Raw genomic sequence first — 17247 nt, 5'->3', positions numbered from 1 at the left:
GAAGCAGTATAAAATAATATAAATGTTGCTTAATCTCCAGTAGCATGAAACTGATAGGATTAAACAGATATGCAATCTTTTTATATATTTCTATTTACATTTTAAATTATGTGTCTGCACCACTATATATATGCAGGTCTTTTAGTCTGTGTTTCATGCCTTTTTTATTTTGAAATTGCTACTTGAAGTAGTTACATATCAAATGACTCTCAGGTCTATCTATAAATTACGACTATAATAAAAACAAATAAATAAATTGGTACTTTTGTCCAGAAGGATTTGTCTTTAAACCATGGTTTCATTAGTTAATTTTTATTTTGATATGGTATAAAATTGGTTTTGAACAATTTCTTAACTTATTCTAATGAATAAGCAGCACCAAATAAAATATATATTAAAAAAGCCATTGATTCTCTGACATCCTCTCTGCTGAAATTAAAAATACATTTCCTCCCCAAAATGCCCAGAGTATGTAATATGTAGAGTTCTTAACCAAAAGAGTGAGGAAAAATGTAACACACCCTTCCATTGACTCCAAAAGAATACTGAAAATCATATCAATGTACTTTCATTCAAGTAATTTGAAGATAAAAGGAACTGAATGCTTTCACATAACAAATGAGCAAGCTTGGAGAGAAAAGCTTTTAGTCTGGAAATTAGATGGCAGAGAAGAGACATAACAGAAATTGGTAAAACTGTGAACTGACAAAAAGTTGAGGAAGGGGGAGCAGACAAGGGCAAGAGGGAAGAAGTGGTAAAGAGCTGAAATGTTGTAAGCAGGAGTTACAGAAAAAGAAAAGCACCCTACAATTTGTATTATCATGACATACCCTACACTTGTGCTGAATCACTAAGATAGTTTTTTTTTTTTTCCTCCTAAAAGAGGTTATCTTCTAAGTTATAAGTGTTAATGTAGAAGTTTAGGTTTTTTCCTTTTTAAAATTAGGTTTGATAGCATTGTGTCACTTTCTGAACCATAAATTAATGGGTATTATCCCAAATGATCCCTAAGATTTGAGAAGCCCATTTTTATCTCTTCATCTTACAGTTTTTCTTACAAAGATTATGGATGAGCATCTGGGGAGTGGAGATTGGAAAATTTCTCTCCATCACTCTGAAGATCTTCTCTTTGGATTTTACCATAGAAGGTTATGCCTGTGTATGAGTAAACTTGATGTCTGACCACAAATAACATATGCATTCATTTTTGTGATTAAATAAATTCCTGAAAGTATTTGCCACACAAGGCACAGGCACATGTACAAAGAACAGATTTGGCTCCTCTGAAATGCTGGCCATAATGCCCTTTTTGTAATGAGCCTTTTCTTCCTGACTGAATGGAGAGAGTTGTACCACCTATCCTATACATTTATCATGGCTATTAGTCTTATGGTTTACATTAAAAAAAAATCACAGAACAGTAGAAAGACTGATGCAGAGCTTAGGGGAAGCAGGGTCCAGCTGACATGAAGACAGATTGCGTTACAGCAGGCTTGTGAGAAACGCTGAGAGATAACTTGGAGTGACAATATATATATTTGCAACAGAGTTACTCCTTCAGGCTATTCTATACCAGCCAAAGGATAGCATGCAAAATAAACTCTGCCATAAAAGTGGAAATCCAACAGAGTTGACCAAAACCATAGAAAAATAAAAGTGTATCCTATACCTGCTTTATCAATTTAAATTTAAGCCATGTTTTTTGGGTGGTTTTTTGTTTGGTTGGTTGGGTTTTTTTTTCCATTTCTTAAAATGGTGGTTAGGTTATATTAGTTACAGAATATATTTCTCAAGTGCAGAATCCCAAAATATGACAAATTTAAATCTTTCTATATGCTGATACCTGCAATAAATATAATGCTGTCTGAAAAGAAATTATCTCAGGAACTTTTACAAACACAAACGTATAGCTCTTTTCACTTTTGTATAAATAAGGGCATGCATCAGACAAAGGAGCAGAGATATTTGTTTTTACATGTCTGTTTTCTGTTTTTTGCTATCACTGTGTAGATATCACTGGGAATGATACAGTCATTAAAAGATTTTACTCACATTGTTAATATCTCCTGGGACTAATCATGGAGCAGACTAAATAGGATGAATAGAAATAGCCATAAAAGTGAACAGAATGCTCTCCATAAATGGTAAATATATTCTGAGTATATTGACTGTTCATAATTCTGAGAAATATTAATATTCAAAGCTAACTTTAGGCATCTAATTAAAGCATTTTAAATGTAAAAGTTATTTTTACTTCTCATTGTTTCCCTCATTGTCAAGACAGGGAAATTCCCAGGTTCTGAGTCACTGTCAGTAGCAGACTTTATAAGTTAGGTGATAAAAATAAGTAGAGAAGGATACCTCCTTTATTTTATAAATAACATTTAAACATTCTATTGTAATATTTTCTCAAATTATCTAAATCAGTTTTATGCACAAAATGTGAGAGAAATGAAAATGGCATAATCTAAAATAGTTGCTAACAAAAAATTTGAACTCAAACCACTTTCACTAATAGGAGTAAAAGCACTTTCTGCATCACATTATTTTGAATAATTTGCTTTCTAATTTTTCTTTTTACTCAATTCTGATTTATCCATGAAAACTCATTATTTCTTAGAATACATCAATGACCACATAGAATTGAGTATCATAATTTCCTTTGATTAGGTACAGAAACATATTGGCTACAGAAACAACTTGCATATCAGTCATAAATCATCTTGTTTTTAAACAGAACAATACATATATGGATATTAAAAATAAATAATAAATATAGTTTAAAAAAGTGAAAAAAAACTTAAATTTAATGATTTTTTTTTAGCTAGTTTAGTAGCTGAAAACAAAGTAAGAAAATTAAAATAATTTAAATTTTTTTTTAGTTTCATTTATCCAGGCTATGCATTTTGAAAAAACAATTAATTTAGCAAGATTATGAGAATTCCACCTATCATTAAATATATTGTAGAACTTTGCCTATGTTACAGCTCTCTCATTAGATTGAATTTATCAAGGATTACTGTGAGAAACATCTGAAGTATCAGAAATAAAGTATCAGAAGTATCAGAAATAAAAATATACCTAAAAATTCTGAAAATAAAGTGGCTAGTATTATTACTTCCCTTTCAAAGGGTACTTCTCATACAGAAAGCAATGCTGAATCCTCTTTCCTTTGAACTACAGGTGAGTGTTCACTATAGCAACCTCCAAATGCGATCAGAGCCATTTGAAAACATCTCAAGCATTAATCTCCCTAGTCTTTATCTTTTAATTGGCATATATTTGACTTCACTTGAAAGGAATGAAAATGGACTTGAGTAATAACATGTTTCAGATGACAGCAGACAACAAGCTTGTGGAAAAACAGAGGTTTCAAAAAGGGCCTGATATTTAGTGTGAGTGGTATTAAAATAGAAGCAAAGTGCATTTCTTTTTAATCTAGTATTTTATGTGCTTTAGGAAGAGAAAGGACAGTGACAGCAGATTGTATCTAGACAGCTGATTAGTGAGCTCTTAACCTATGTCAGCTTCTTCAGATTGTTTTCTGCTGATGTTCTGTCATTCAGAAGAACTTCTCTCAGCAATGTGTAAGAAAAGTATGGGAAGAAAAGTTTGAAGTAAAAACAACAATAAGGTCAATAAAATAGAAAATAAAACTATGCCAATGATATTAAAGTAAATGTCCCTTTGCAGATAGAGTGCCTCCCAGAAGGGATTTGTTTTGCACTGCAATTCAATGTGGAAAAAAATTTTACTCAAACTTTTTAGAACAGCTGTAATAATCAAAGAAATGAGAGGCAGAATAACTGCAGGATGTTTTTTGTATATTCAATTTACTTCATACAGATCAGGGCCATTTTATATATCAAATTATGTAAGCAGTTGAAGTATACAAAAAGCAAAGTAAAAAGCAGCATCGTAAAGGACAGCAAAAAATTGTTAATTTCTCCAGTTTATGACTGGAGTGGCTGGCTCTGCCTCAGTCTGCCTGCTTGATCATGTCAAATCTGTGGGCTAGAACAGGCACTCAGGAGGTGAACCAGGATTAGCATGAAATTGCCTGTGATGCTCCCTATGTTCCCGTGACTGCAGAGTGTGTCACAGTGCAGTAAATGTCTGATCTCTGGTGAGGATCTAAGGGAGAAACAAAAGGTGGGGAATGTAGAAGCGGACAAAAAGATGAGCATTAGAAAATCTGCTTATTCGTACAATGATATGCTCTCAGGAGTGGACTAAAGTCTGGGTATGGCAGGAGAAGCAAGCAAGACTCAAGAGCAGTGTAATATGTAGATATTTGTCAGCTATTTCCAGGCTTTTATACACGCATGAGCTTTTTGTCTAGGCTACTAAAAATCTCCACCAGTTGTACAAACTGAGTATTTGCTGATGATTCATCAGCTGCTGATCCTTTGTGAGCCATTATCCTCAATGAAAATTGTTGCAGACACAAATAAGCTGTTGAACTGACTGCATGTGAACCAGTTCAGATAGAATCCTAGGACATTAGGTTGTATCATTGTCATAACTCACTTAGCACCTCCAATTTACAGCAAGGGTTGATGTATCAGCCCTTTGTACATGTCTTTGACACCCCGTGGTATCTCAAATGGTGATACATGTCTGTGTTTAATCAGCTGAATCCCACCTAAGATGTCTGCTTCTAATTGAGCTGAATGTCTTTCTAGGGTGTTCTAGCTAAATAATCATTTACTCAGAAGGAAGTTTAAAAGCTGACTCACCTACATTAAGCTAAAGAAATTCAAGTTTCATAATCTGGAATTAAAATCCATCCTTAGTCTCCTGTGGCATATATAGTAAATTTTATCATTGATTTAGGTAGCTATGATCTTTGGCTAGAAATAAACAAAACTGTTGCTTCATTATGGAGTGTACTGAGAAAAAGATATTTCTGGGACTGTAAAACAGGGGTCAGCTCTGTGTATGTGTATGTGAATTTATCAATAAAAATTGTGAAAGTATGTTAACAGACTAGAAAGCTCAGCAGCTGCAATCAGAAATCACAATTCAGTTGAAAATACTGAACACTGTCAATCTGTCTTTGGGATTCATTTGGTGCACTAATGCTGTATTCAAGTGAGTAAGTTATAAAACATGGGGGGGTTGTGGGCTTTTTTGTAGTGAGCATCCAGTAAGTCTGTGTCACTGCTTACTAATAAAGTCAGAACCGTTCCAGTTTTTCAGAATGTGTACTTAATTTCTGAGCTAAAAGCAGTGAATGCCTTTATATTCAGTTTTGTATTCACTGCTGTGGAGCTGTTTGGATGTGTCTGGTAGCACTGCACAGAGTAAGCCATTCCAGGAGAAAAGCTTACAAAGCAGTCTGTGTTTTAGGATTGAGATTTAAAATAAGGTAAGTCCAGTGACAAATATAGAGCTTTTTTCAGATCATAAGATGTGTTCTGAGAACCGTATTTGCAGTAGTTGTCAATTCTCAGAATCTAATAAGGTTTTCTAAATATCCTAACCTGTTTTATATTGCTTTTTAGAGAATTGGTTCATTAGTTGGTAATGTTTTTCTTAGTTTCTGTCAAAATGAAAGTTATTGCTGCAAACAAAATATTGAAGGCTCACAATAAAGAATTAGGTTATTGTTTAAGGGTGGTGTGATCATTGTCATACACACTAATGGTAACTAAATATCTTCAAATATCATAAGAATTTAAAAAAGAGGAGGTGAGATAGGCAAAGGAAAGACACTCTAAACAGTTTAGTCTACTTTTAATGCAATGAAGATATTAGGTTTCATTTATTCTGTTTGAAACAATATAATCATTAAGCTTTCCTACTTTGAGAAACTGTTGAAAATTTTTGTGGAATATGTTGCAGGATTTAGTTCTCTTGCCAATAGTTTTGAACTGTTTATCAAGTGGTCTAAAGAGTTTTTATATGAAATCAGTTATTTTGATGTTTTACTGTTCATTTGTGGAACATTATGAATAATAATAGGATAGTTTCCTGTTTGCTGGTTGTGAAGGAATGAATAGGCTGCATAGAGCAAAGTATTCCCAGGGGCTTGAGGAAGATGGTCCTTCCCTTGTAACCAGCAGTGGTGGTGGCACACCTGAAGCACTGATAATAGATGGAAAAATAGATGTGAATGGAAATTGTGAATACACCATTTGTAGCTACATTGCAAAATAATTATAGCAAATTTATAGACAAAGGTAAAACATACTGACTACTGTCAAGTAACTTACATTATGTAAAGTATTACAGAAGATTATGTTTGAAATAATATTTATATCATTTAACTTATTTTTCATAAAAGCAAGCAAGTCTTCAGTATCCAATTATATCTGCAGTTTTATAGGATAATCTCAAGTAAAATCAGTGTACAGTTAAACTGTGAAATGACTGGCAGTTTGATGTTCATGTGGATTGCCACATGGATCTGTTAACAGGCATATTAAATGAAATTAAAATGTTAATGTTCCCCATTTACTGAAATGAAAAGCATCACAAGGAGTTTTAAAAAAGATCTGGCTTGTTATGCCATGTTAAGAAAAAAAAATTAAAATAATAGCCCCTGGTCTGCACAATGAAAGCAAAAAATTGAGATTTTAGTGTAAAGAATTTTGACAACACAGTCCTTGCTTTCAGTGATACTTTTGCCTTTATCTATTGAGCAGAAATATTTTATATATTATTTATATGTGCCATATTTACATATTATCTATATGTACCAACTTCATAGTCTTCTGAGCATACATTACTAACAAAAGTTATATTTGCTCACATTTCATACCATTTGTTACATTTATCATAAGTTGCAAGAGGAGACTAAATGTGTTCACAGAATAAACCTCAGCAAATTTCAACAAAAAAAATCCATACTATTTTTCAAAAGGCTTTTAAAGATAGGCTTTATTCGTGAAGATTTTACTGAAGAGATTAGTTCTATATGAATAGTTTGTTTCATCAATGTAATTTTAGTTTTATCTTGTACTTTGATCTAGCAGAAAGCTTTCAAAAAGATGACAGTCGCTTAGGGAAATCTAGTGTCATGAAGATATTACAAGTCAAGGTAATTTCTTGAGAGAAAGAAGTGTTCTTATATGCTGATAAATGAATAGTTTAACAGGTAGGGATTGAGTTTTCAGTCCAAGAATTTATATGTATTAGTCAAATGGTTATTGAATTGCTTAATAACAGAACATTTCAAGCTTAATATAAAGAAAATATAAAGAAAAGATTCCTACACGGAAAATGCATACACATAAAGAACCTCTGCTGAGCAGCAGCTGCTTATGATAAGTTGACTTAAACCTTGATTCACTTCTGTAGACTAGAAAAGGGCATCTTGTGTGGATTCATAATGACAAACCTTGTTCAGAAACATTATTGATGAAAATAGGCAAATACATGCTGCAATGACATTCAAGAAGAAATGATAGGATCACTAATGAAAACATTAATGCTTTTTGCATTTTTTAAAGTACAAACTTGATGGAAAAGGTACATATGAATTTTATTCCTGTTTGAATCATTTAGATTCGACTACTACTATAAATTTTGAGAACTAATTTAAAATATATGGCTGAAACCTGTCGGAACATCAGAACTTTTTTATTTCCTAAATATTGGATTGATTAATTTCTGTGTATATTCTATCAATGTGTTTAAATCTCTATGACTCTTATATACATATAATTCTTACATAGCTGCTGTCAGCTTTTTAAGCCTATGGCATTTCCACTCCATGTTCAATATTTAAATATTGTGAAAAATATGTTATCTCTGGTCTACTGACAAGAATTTATGTTTATTTAAGATGTTTTTTTATAAACACAGAAAAATATAATAATGGTATTTTTCAGCAAAGATCTAATAAATTTGAAATCTTGGTTTCATCATCCAAGCAAATCTCTCATGGATTTCATAGCTCGGTTCTGAATATTTTTTTTTTCCAATGGAACATTTAAACTACCTCATAAAGTATCAATAAATAATGTAATTTGAAACAAATAGTTACCTGTTGCAAGCTTAATTTTTCAATATTGGAACTGTTTTAAGTATTTTGTGACTGATTTGTGCCTTTACATCTATTCCTTTCAACAAAGACAAAAAAAACACAAAAACAAAACTTGTTTTGCTTGGTTTATTTTTAATTCTGGAAACCTTCACCTCCCTGAATTTATGTGAAAATCATTTATTTTGTCCTTTTGAGAATCTCTGCTGAATATCTTGAAAGCTCTTAGTATTCATAGGACTTTGTTGTGCTTGTTTACTAAAATGTAATTAAGGAGAGAAGTCTGAAGTTTTGATAGAATTTGTTTTCAGATAAATCATCAACTCTGTCAGAGTAAATTAGGCATCTCATCCTGAACTTCAGGTATTTCATTTGGAACACTTTGTTGGTGAATAAGACGTTTCTGTCAGGAATGTTTTATGTGTATGGCTCTAATTGGTCCAGTTTCATATTAATGCATGAAAGAATCCTTTGTCACTCTTCTATTCACATGTTACACAAAGAAATACGGTAAAACCCTCATTTCTTCTGTTTTCATTCATCTCAAAACAAAAATGAAAGATAAACAATTGTGACCTTTTTTTTGACAGAACACAATTTAAATAAAACCAATGTCATACCCAGAAAATATCAGAATTAAATGTTGTCTTCTCTTGATGTATTTCTAAAATAAATGTTAGAAGCAAGAGCACTTGAAGCAAATGAAAATGCAAAGGATGGACTTTTTCTTAACAAAAGGAGATTAAATGCAGCATAACTGAATCCATCACATGGCTCATTCATTCCTATATCCTGTTTGCCATATTACGCGAAATTGTTCTAGGAAAAGCCACTGAACCTCAAGTAACATAAGTATGATGAGATTACATACAACTTTCCAATTTACAGAAAATAACACCCAAGAACAACACTGACAATCTCTGCAAAAGCTCTAATTTGCTATAAATAAATGTTCTAAGCAAACACAAAATAAGGCTGATCCTGTTATGCATATGAAATGAGAGAGACCATGAGAAGCATCCCATCTGTTTGCAATCATGAGCTCTATGTGCTCTCTTGAAACTTCCATAGCTGCTTTTCAGTGTTGGGTTTTTGGGTTATTTTTTTGAGTCCTCCTACCTTTGCATCCAATTACTCTATGCTCCATGTGATCAAGGTAACAGGGATGTTTGTATATGCTGTAATGAAAACTATGTGAGCTGTAGTAAATTAAAATATATATGTATATATATATTCATACCCTAAAGCACACCAAGCTCATTATTAACCCAATTTTTTTCTTGAAATTAACTCAGATCCAAGTGTCACTTAGGAGGTTCTGTCATGAATCTGCTCTTTGGCATGGCCTAATCTGTAATTAAAGATGCACATTTTTCATGGCCAGAATGATCCTTAAAACAGCACAGCTATGTTCTAACATCCTTGTGCCTGATCCTGTAAATCCCCCAAAACACTGTATACTATATCATTTAAGTTTGCCCAGAACTTCTAATTCATCCCCATAGATGAGGTCAGAAGAACAAAGCAAGAGGTGAGGTAGCTCATAATTTTACCATATAAATAGATAGCATCAAACAAGGAGAAGTTACGCATTTATACCATGAGTATACAGAAATATCTGTTAGCAATGCCCTCATATGCATAACAGAAAACCACACAAAATATTAGGAGAAGCAACTGCAGTAAATATAAGGAAATCATCTAAGGATATGACACTAAACTTTTTTCTAATTCTGTTCTAAATTTAATTTTGCATATGAACATTTCCAGAATTTGGATATATGATGAAACATGATAATTTTTAGTTATTTTACATAAGGGCAAGAAAAAATTGAGTGCCAAAGTGAGAAAAAAATCACTGACCTTCAGTGCTTGATTTATGTAGACAAATTAATTTGAAATTAGAGCATAAGGCCTCCAAGCTTTTATAATTCAAAATATCATGAAGGTCATGTCCTGTCTTTCACAGATTATTTGATGATGCAAACCAAATTATTGCAAAACTTAGTATCTAATCCATCTGTCTTTTGCCTAAAGTGTTAAATATTTGTAGAAAATAAGGATATTTTAAATGAAAACAAGAAGGCAGTGCCTTAAATTTAACAAAGTCCTTTGGTTCAATTGCACAATTTTCACTTCATTCATCTCTGATTCATGAAGGGTTCCCAGACTACCAAGTGGTTAAAACCATGAAAATTGAAGTGAAGCTATGCTTATGCATTCCCTGGATAGTGATGTTACTTAACACATTGTAATAATTTTACTAAAACTCTGATAAGGCTAAAATTAGTTAATGTTCAATTAAAATAAATGAGTGCTAAGCTCCATCCTTGCAGAAAGGATAAAGGATCCTTGCAGAGAGGATTCCAAACAAGAAGTTTATAAAGTACCTACACAAATACTATAAATTTCAAGTTAAAAAAATAATATTAAAAATTCAGGTTTGCTTACAGAACCATCCTATTGTCTTTTTTATTTTCTTCTTCTTCCACCCTGTATCCTTGTATAAGATTCATAAAGTTGCTTCATTACTTAATAATAACAGTAAGCATGTCATCATATTCTTGGCATTATGCAATTTCTTAACATTTTCTCTTTGTTTATTATCAAGGTAGATTCAAAGTACAAGAATCTTACCCTTAAATATTACTGGAGTTCAAATAACATGTTAATTCTAGGTTGACTGGTTGTGACTTAAGACTGTAAGACTGGACACTGCTTTTAGAGTAAAAATGTGTTGAATTTGCTGCTGTTACTCTAATTTTTCATTATATGATTTTCAGTCAAGTTCCTTGTGTTCAACTAAAACATTTCTATATATGTTTTTCTCTTGTTAATTAAAATAAAGGGTTTATCTGCTTATGCTTTCAGATGTGTACACATTTTCTGAAATTACTTCCAGTCTAGCATTAAAATCTATTGCTTAGTATTTCTGTCTGTAAATCTGGTTAACAAATCAATAATCTATGTTAAACGCTTTCTTATATAAACCCCTACAGCTGAGATTATTTTAATAATAATCCCCAGGACATTCTGATCCATCCCTTTCCTTTCCATTGGTCCTTCTCCTACACATCTCATAAGAAATCTGACACATGGCCACAATTTCTTTAAACAATCTTAGAATGTTCTTTTTCCTGCATCACATAATCTCCTCTACCCTTGTAGCAAATAAGCCCCTGTGTTTTTTACAGTTTTTACAGGTATGGAGAATTCCTTCTCTGTTTCCCTTTGCAAACCCTGTGTTGGCAATATTTGAATAATTCTCCCTGATGGACCTAATGGCAGCTGATTCAGTGGCATGGGCTTGCACTGGTCAGGTTGCTCAGGCTCTCCCCAGCCTTTATTACTTGATAAAGGAAAATCTTTTTTTAATATCTGTAAGAACTATACAAAGGGTAAAGCAAAGAATATGATCAGATTTGAGAAAAGTCTGACTTAAAATTACAAGGGCAAAATGAGTTTTTCATTACTTTATGAGAAGCTCCTGAAAGTAATGCATTTTTATTTGCCATAATTTTTTATTCATTTTGTCCAGAATGGGTAGATAAATACATAATAGGCTTAAATTCAAGCAAATCAGATTAAAGTTAAATAAATTTTCTAATAGTATGAATGGGGAAACAAAAAAATACGATTCCCTAAGCAGTTATGAAGTCTCTGCCATTGTCTTTGAAATCACAATCAAAATAATCAGAAATATGGTACAAATCACATTCTTTCTTTGGAGTAAGAAGATTAAACAGGTGACCTGTGAAGGTCGGTACTCTATGTTTTTCAGGACTGATATTTAATAAAGAAGAACATAATTGGAAGGAGACAGTGATATATCATAATTGCTGCTTTTATAAGCAATATTGCTTGTAATCTGAGGACACTTATTACAGACTAAGAGTGTAGTGGTTTAACAACTGCTGGAATTTAAACTCCAAATAAGACACTCCCCTTCCTCCCTTCCTCCTGTGACAGATGGACAAAGGCAGCAACCACGGATTGGGATAACAATTTACTGAAAGCAAGCAGCAATGGAATAAGAATTGCACAGTAACAGCAACAACATTAGTAACCAGAGGATACAGAGGAGAAGGTGCTTTGCACACAAAAGGCGTTCACGCCTTCACTCATTTCCGCGTGCCTGCCGAGACAGAAACGCGATGGCGGACACCTCTGCAGCTTGGCAGGGACACACAGATGTTCCTGAGGCAAGACAAGATGGTGGGTGCTTTCTGCCCCCAGGGTTCCTCCTCCCCGAGTCTAGGACACTGGAAAACCATGAGGAAAAATACCCTAAAAGCTGGAGCATCCACATTGTGCTGCTCGTTTTTTTTCTGGGTTTCTCTGCTCTGCTAGTTCCATTCCATACAGTGCTGCTGCTTTGGACTGCTCAAGTAACTCCACTCTGCTGCGCTCATGCTCAGCTTGGACTCAGCTCCTCTAACCCCAGTTTGCCAGTGCTTTGTTTCCTGTGGCTGCTTCAGGTGCACGACTCTTGGGAGTCAAATATTGGAGCCGCTCTTGTCTGTGTTTGCCGTGTCTTGGAGGAATAAGAAGGGATGATTGGAGCTAGGGGTGAGTCAGAGTCGCAGTGTTGGTTCTGAGAACCTGCAGCATTATCGCAGCTGGACCTTTCCTGAGCAAGAGATGGATCAGAAGGGTGATGAGGGGTGTGCTGCTTTTGTCTTCCCCAAAACCACACTGCCCAGCAGTGAGGTGCACGGTATAGAACAGCGACTCAGCCATGCCCACACAGCCCTAAAGCTCCGCCCCCTGCAGGCAAATTTAGGACACTAAGGAAGCTCACTCGCTCACTCGGAGGTGACTTGGTCCAACCTCCAGCTCAGCAGGGCTGACTCTGAATCTACCTCAACTTGGTTCAATCCTGTTTGCTTATTTTTAATATCTCCAGAAGGGGAAATTTCATAGCAAATAATTTCAGTGCTTAACCACCCTCATTGAAATATTTTTTTCTTATAGTTGGAATGTAACTTGTGGAGCAACTAGTCTCTTTAATGCATACCTAAAAGAATCTATCTTGTCTGTAATCACCACAAGATATCTAAAAACAGAAATTAGATTTTCCCCATCACTGAAATGATGTTTGACTTTCTATATATAGCACTGAATATCCCAAGTAAGTGAGGACTAATGATTATCCACATGTTAAATGTAATAGTTTAATACATAAAATAATATAATTGAATTTCAATATAGAATTAGAACTTAACCTAGATGATTATTGGATGAGTTCATACAATTCTGAAAGTGACGTGTCTTACTAGACTTAAAGGTAAGTTCTAAAACTTAACCCTTAAAGACTGGTGAGAATTCCCGAGGGATACTAAGGCTTACAGGCAGGTAATTTTCTTGAGTAGTTGATACACTACAAAAAACCCCTCAAAACTAACATACAATTATTTATTGCAAAGACTCTTCCCATCTTTCTTCCCTGAGATGACAAAGCATTCAAATAATTCAAGAAATAGGGGTCATATGACTGGTATGTTAAAATTGAACAGCTGCCCCGTTTGCTGTGTAGAGCAAACTTGAGGTCTGTTAGCAGCATTCATTTGATAGAGCAATTTCATAAATACAATTATTGTGGCACAATTAGTTTGCCCACAAATTTAGCTTAACTTGTCCAAATAACTGATGATTCTTAAATGTAGACTTCTTGCTTAGAAAGGGTAGAAATTGGCTTTTAGTCATGTTCTGTTACTGGCTTCTGACTTTTGTAAGAGACACTGGTAACAACTTCTTATTGTGAAAGGAAATAAAAGACAAACCCTTTCTTTCAGAATACCAAAACATGTGAAACTGTCTGTGAAGTGGAAGAAAACAAATAAGATTAAATTATTTGTAAATTGTTAGGAGAAAACCTTATATCAATGTCCTAATTTACATCTTAGTTGTGTATTTTCAGTGGCTATTACTGAAGAAATAATAAATGTGGCTGTAAATGGCAGACACATGACTACTAAAATGTCTGAAATCAGGACATTCAGACCACATTTTTACAAGACATTATAAGAATATACAAGTATCATTTTAATTTGTAATAACCAAGAAACTTCTCTAAATTACTGTATATATAGTGAAATCAGGCCTCCTTTTTGGTACTTATCTTTACCCTATACATTCTGTAGAGTGATTGTTTTGCTTTGTTGGTCTGTACTATTATTATTATTATTATTATTATTATTATTATTATTATTATTATTATTATTATTATTATTATATAATTTATTCCAGAATAGTGTCCTTTTCATTGTCATAAGTTTCAGAATTCCATTACCTGTGGTTGTATTACTTTTGTCACTATCTGAATGTGATATTTTTGAATAAGTCTTTAAAGTCCGTTTTTATCAGCTACAGGTGTAAATTGTTTTCTGACCTGTTAGAAGACTCATTGGTTGTTGATGCAATTAGTAAAGTTAGAGTGATTATTTATAATTGCAAAAGCTGTTCCTGTTCAAGAGTAAAATTGATGTAGTTGTCAAAAGAACTGGAACATCTGTGTGTTTTGGATGCAGTAAACACATAATTTAATTAAACAGCTATTAGAAAAGCAAATATTAAAACCAGTAGTGTCATATGTCATACTAAAAACTTAGTATGTCATATCCTTCTAGAAATAGGGACTTACTGGAGTTTCCTGACTACTATTTATTTTTTAATCGATAACATTCCATACAGTAAGTAATGAGGAAAAATATAACTAATATTACAGGTCAGGAGGAAGAGCTCTCAGTATGTTTAAAGAAAAAAATGTCTGTTCATAGGAGCTCTATAAGAAGTTCCCTACTGCTCAGTTCTGATGCCCTACTCTTCTGAAAAAAAAAAAAATCTAACCTGCTCCCTTCCTTCTCTGGAAACCCATTGATTTTATCAGTTCTCTCACATCTATGTGGTAATTTGCACTGCCTGGGTACAATATCGCTATATAATAAAAACATCCCTAGGTGTGTAAAAGATGCCACAAGAATGGCTTTCATAGGCATTCTTTCAAAGACAGAAAAAGAGGGAACATGGCATAAAAGAGAAATTTATGTCAGGCTAGAATGTGACCACTAATATGGTAGAAATGAAGATGGTGAACTGTTCTCAGACACTTACACAGTATTTTTTATCTCCTCTTCTGAAAATACTTTGTGGAAAGAGTAAATTATTCCCATTATTGTGATTGAGACAAAGGCTTTCAGGTCTTAGTAGTCAGGGTTACTATGCCATAAACAGATGTAATTGGAAATCTGAAATATAATTTTAATGTAACACAGGCTATTCCTTAAAAGTACAGGTTTTCTAGATTTCTATCCCAGTGTCCAACACTATGTCAGAGGCTGTGTAGGTGACAAGATGGTTACATGCAAGGAATTGCTATCAACAGCTCAATGGCCAAATGGAGACCAGTGGTGAGTGATATTTCTCAGGGGTCAGTGGTGGGACTGGAACTGTTTAACATCTGTGTTAGTGACAGGACAGTGAAATCAAGTGCACCTCAGCAAGTTTGCTGATGACAAGATGTGTGTTGCAGTTGATACACTGGAGGGAAGGGACGCCATTTAGAAGGACTTTTACAGGCTTAAGAGGTAAACCTATGCAGCTGCTTTTAGGAAAATAGCAATCATCCCTGTAGCTTTTGTGGCTAAGATGGAGGTGGCCTTATACTCAACGGTTAAGCTATTTTTTATGACGAGGTCATCCTATTCTATGTCATTCTGTATAATTACATAAGCTTTGTCTGCTTCCAACAGTTTTGGAGCTGTAAAATTCTCATTTAAAGATGCAGTATTTGTCAGTGGAAATGATTTCTACATTATGCTAGTATTTGTATTTTGTATGTAAGAAGTGGATTATATGTCTGATAAAAAAGAGATACCCTACTGAGATCAAAAAACCGGAGAATACCAATGAGATTCCGTGTTTCATTTTTATGAAGCACACAGCATATCAAGCAAGTGTAATGGAGAAATAACTGCAGTTTTTTAGTGAGTAAATTATTTCCTTTTCTTCTCATCTTTTTATTCATGACAATCATTGAATTTAATCAGAGTGAAGCAGAATTTGCTTTAATTTTTTTGCTGCATTTCAAAGGCTAAAATTTATAAAGATTGTTCTCACTAACTAGCTGTTACAGATCACAGGAACAATGCTTTTCTCTGACCTTATCTAACTTCTGTATAGAAATCTTTCTGATCAAAGAAAGAAAAAAGAAAACTTTTAATCAAGAGTCAACATGAAGAACTAATTATCACAATATGTTATCTAGATATCATGATTAGCAGAAGATGAAAATTATCTCTGTTTTACTACTGTTTTATCCTTAGTTCTCCATAAGTTCTTTTATTTCAAAATTATGTTTGTGTTTTACAAATACTTTTTGATTTATCGCTTCATAAATTATAGTATTTGGTTAACTATACAGGATCTTTTATATGAGATCAGTCTCCAAGGTCTCTATGGGGCTTGCAAACACAGAAGTGACAGCAATTTACAAAAATTAGTCTACTATTTAGAATATCATATCTTGTTAATAGCTTCCTAAATTTTTTGTCTGATTCCAGAGCCAAACAAGAGGTTTTGATACTTTCAGCACATTCTCATTTTATTCCCAAGCCTTTCCTTCCCTAAATATTTCTATTGAACATTGTAATAAAACATACATGTACAAGAATTCTACTAGTAGAATATCTAAAACCAATTTTTTTTTCTTTTTCATTACTAGATTTTTTCCCCTTATTTCATACTGTTGTAACTACAGGTCTCCTGCAGGCTGTCGGGGGCCCTTTTATACTCTTACTAAAAAAAATTATGGCATCTGAATATCTAATATAGAGAGACTTCAGAACCCTGGTGTAATTAAAATTCACAAGTACAATTATGTCCTGAGTAAGACACTACATTTTTTAAACTTAAATTTTGCTTAATAATACAAGTCCTAGACAGGGAAGGGGAAAATTTATGAGAAGATATCTTTCTGAACGGATTTCTTTAGTAGCATGTACCATACATATATACAAGTATGTGTTCAGATTTTGTTATTAATGTCACAGATAAGAATTCCAAATAATCCACATTACTTCTGCTTTTTCTTCCATTTTCCAAAACTAATCACTGTTTACTGTAGGAGCTTGAGGATGCCAAGTAATTCAGATCCTTTAATACTTCTATTATTCTATTGTTTCAAGGTTTCCTTTATATATTAAATGTTCTTTTAAACATAGAATTATGTAGCTGTCTTTTCTATATCATTTTATTTC

The 17247-nt window shown here is 33.4% G+C and overlaps 1 protein-coding gene and 1 long non-coding RNA gene across 3 annotated transcripts in view; both read left to right on the top strand.

Moving 5' to 3' along the window:
• Positions 1-17247, top strand: part of CSMD1 (CUB and Sushi multiple domains 1) — a 1058834-nt gene that overhangs the window by 623770 nt on the left and 417817 nt on the right. The gene's annotated exons all lie outside the window — the stretch shown is intronic.
• Positions 1-17247, top strand: part of LOC140683513 (uncharacterized) — a 56556-nt gene that overhangs the window by 18172 nt on the left and 21137 nt on the right. The window contains exon 2 of the long non-coding RNA XR_012054682.1: positions 137-17247. This exon is cut by the window's right edge and continues 21137 nt beyond it. This is a non-coding gene — a long non-coding RNA (uncharacterized lncRNA). The remainder of the gene's footprint in view (positions 1-136) is intronic.

This window comes from Taeniopygia guttata, chromosome 3, assembly GCF_048771995.1.
Source record: "Taeniopygia guttata chromosome 3, bTaeGut7.mat, whole genome shotgun sequence".
NCBI classification, from domain to species: Eukaryota; Metazoa; Chordata; class Aves; order Passeriformes; family Estrildidae; genus Taeniopygia; species Taeniopygia guttata.
This window is presented reverse-complemented; position numbering and strand designations above follow the sequence as displayed.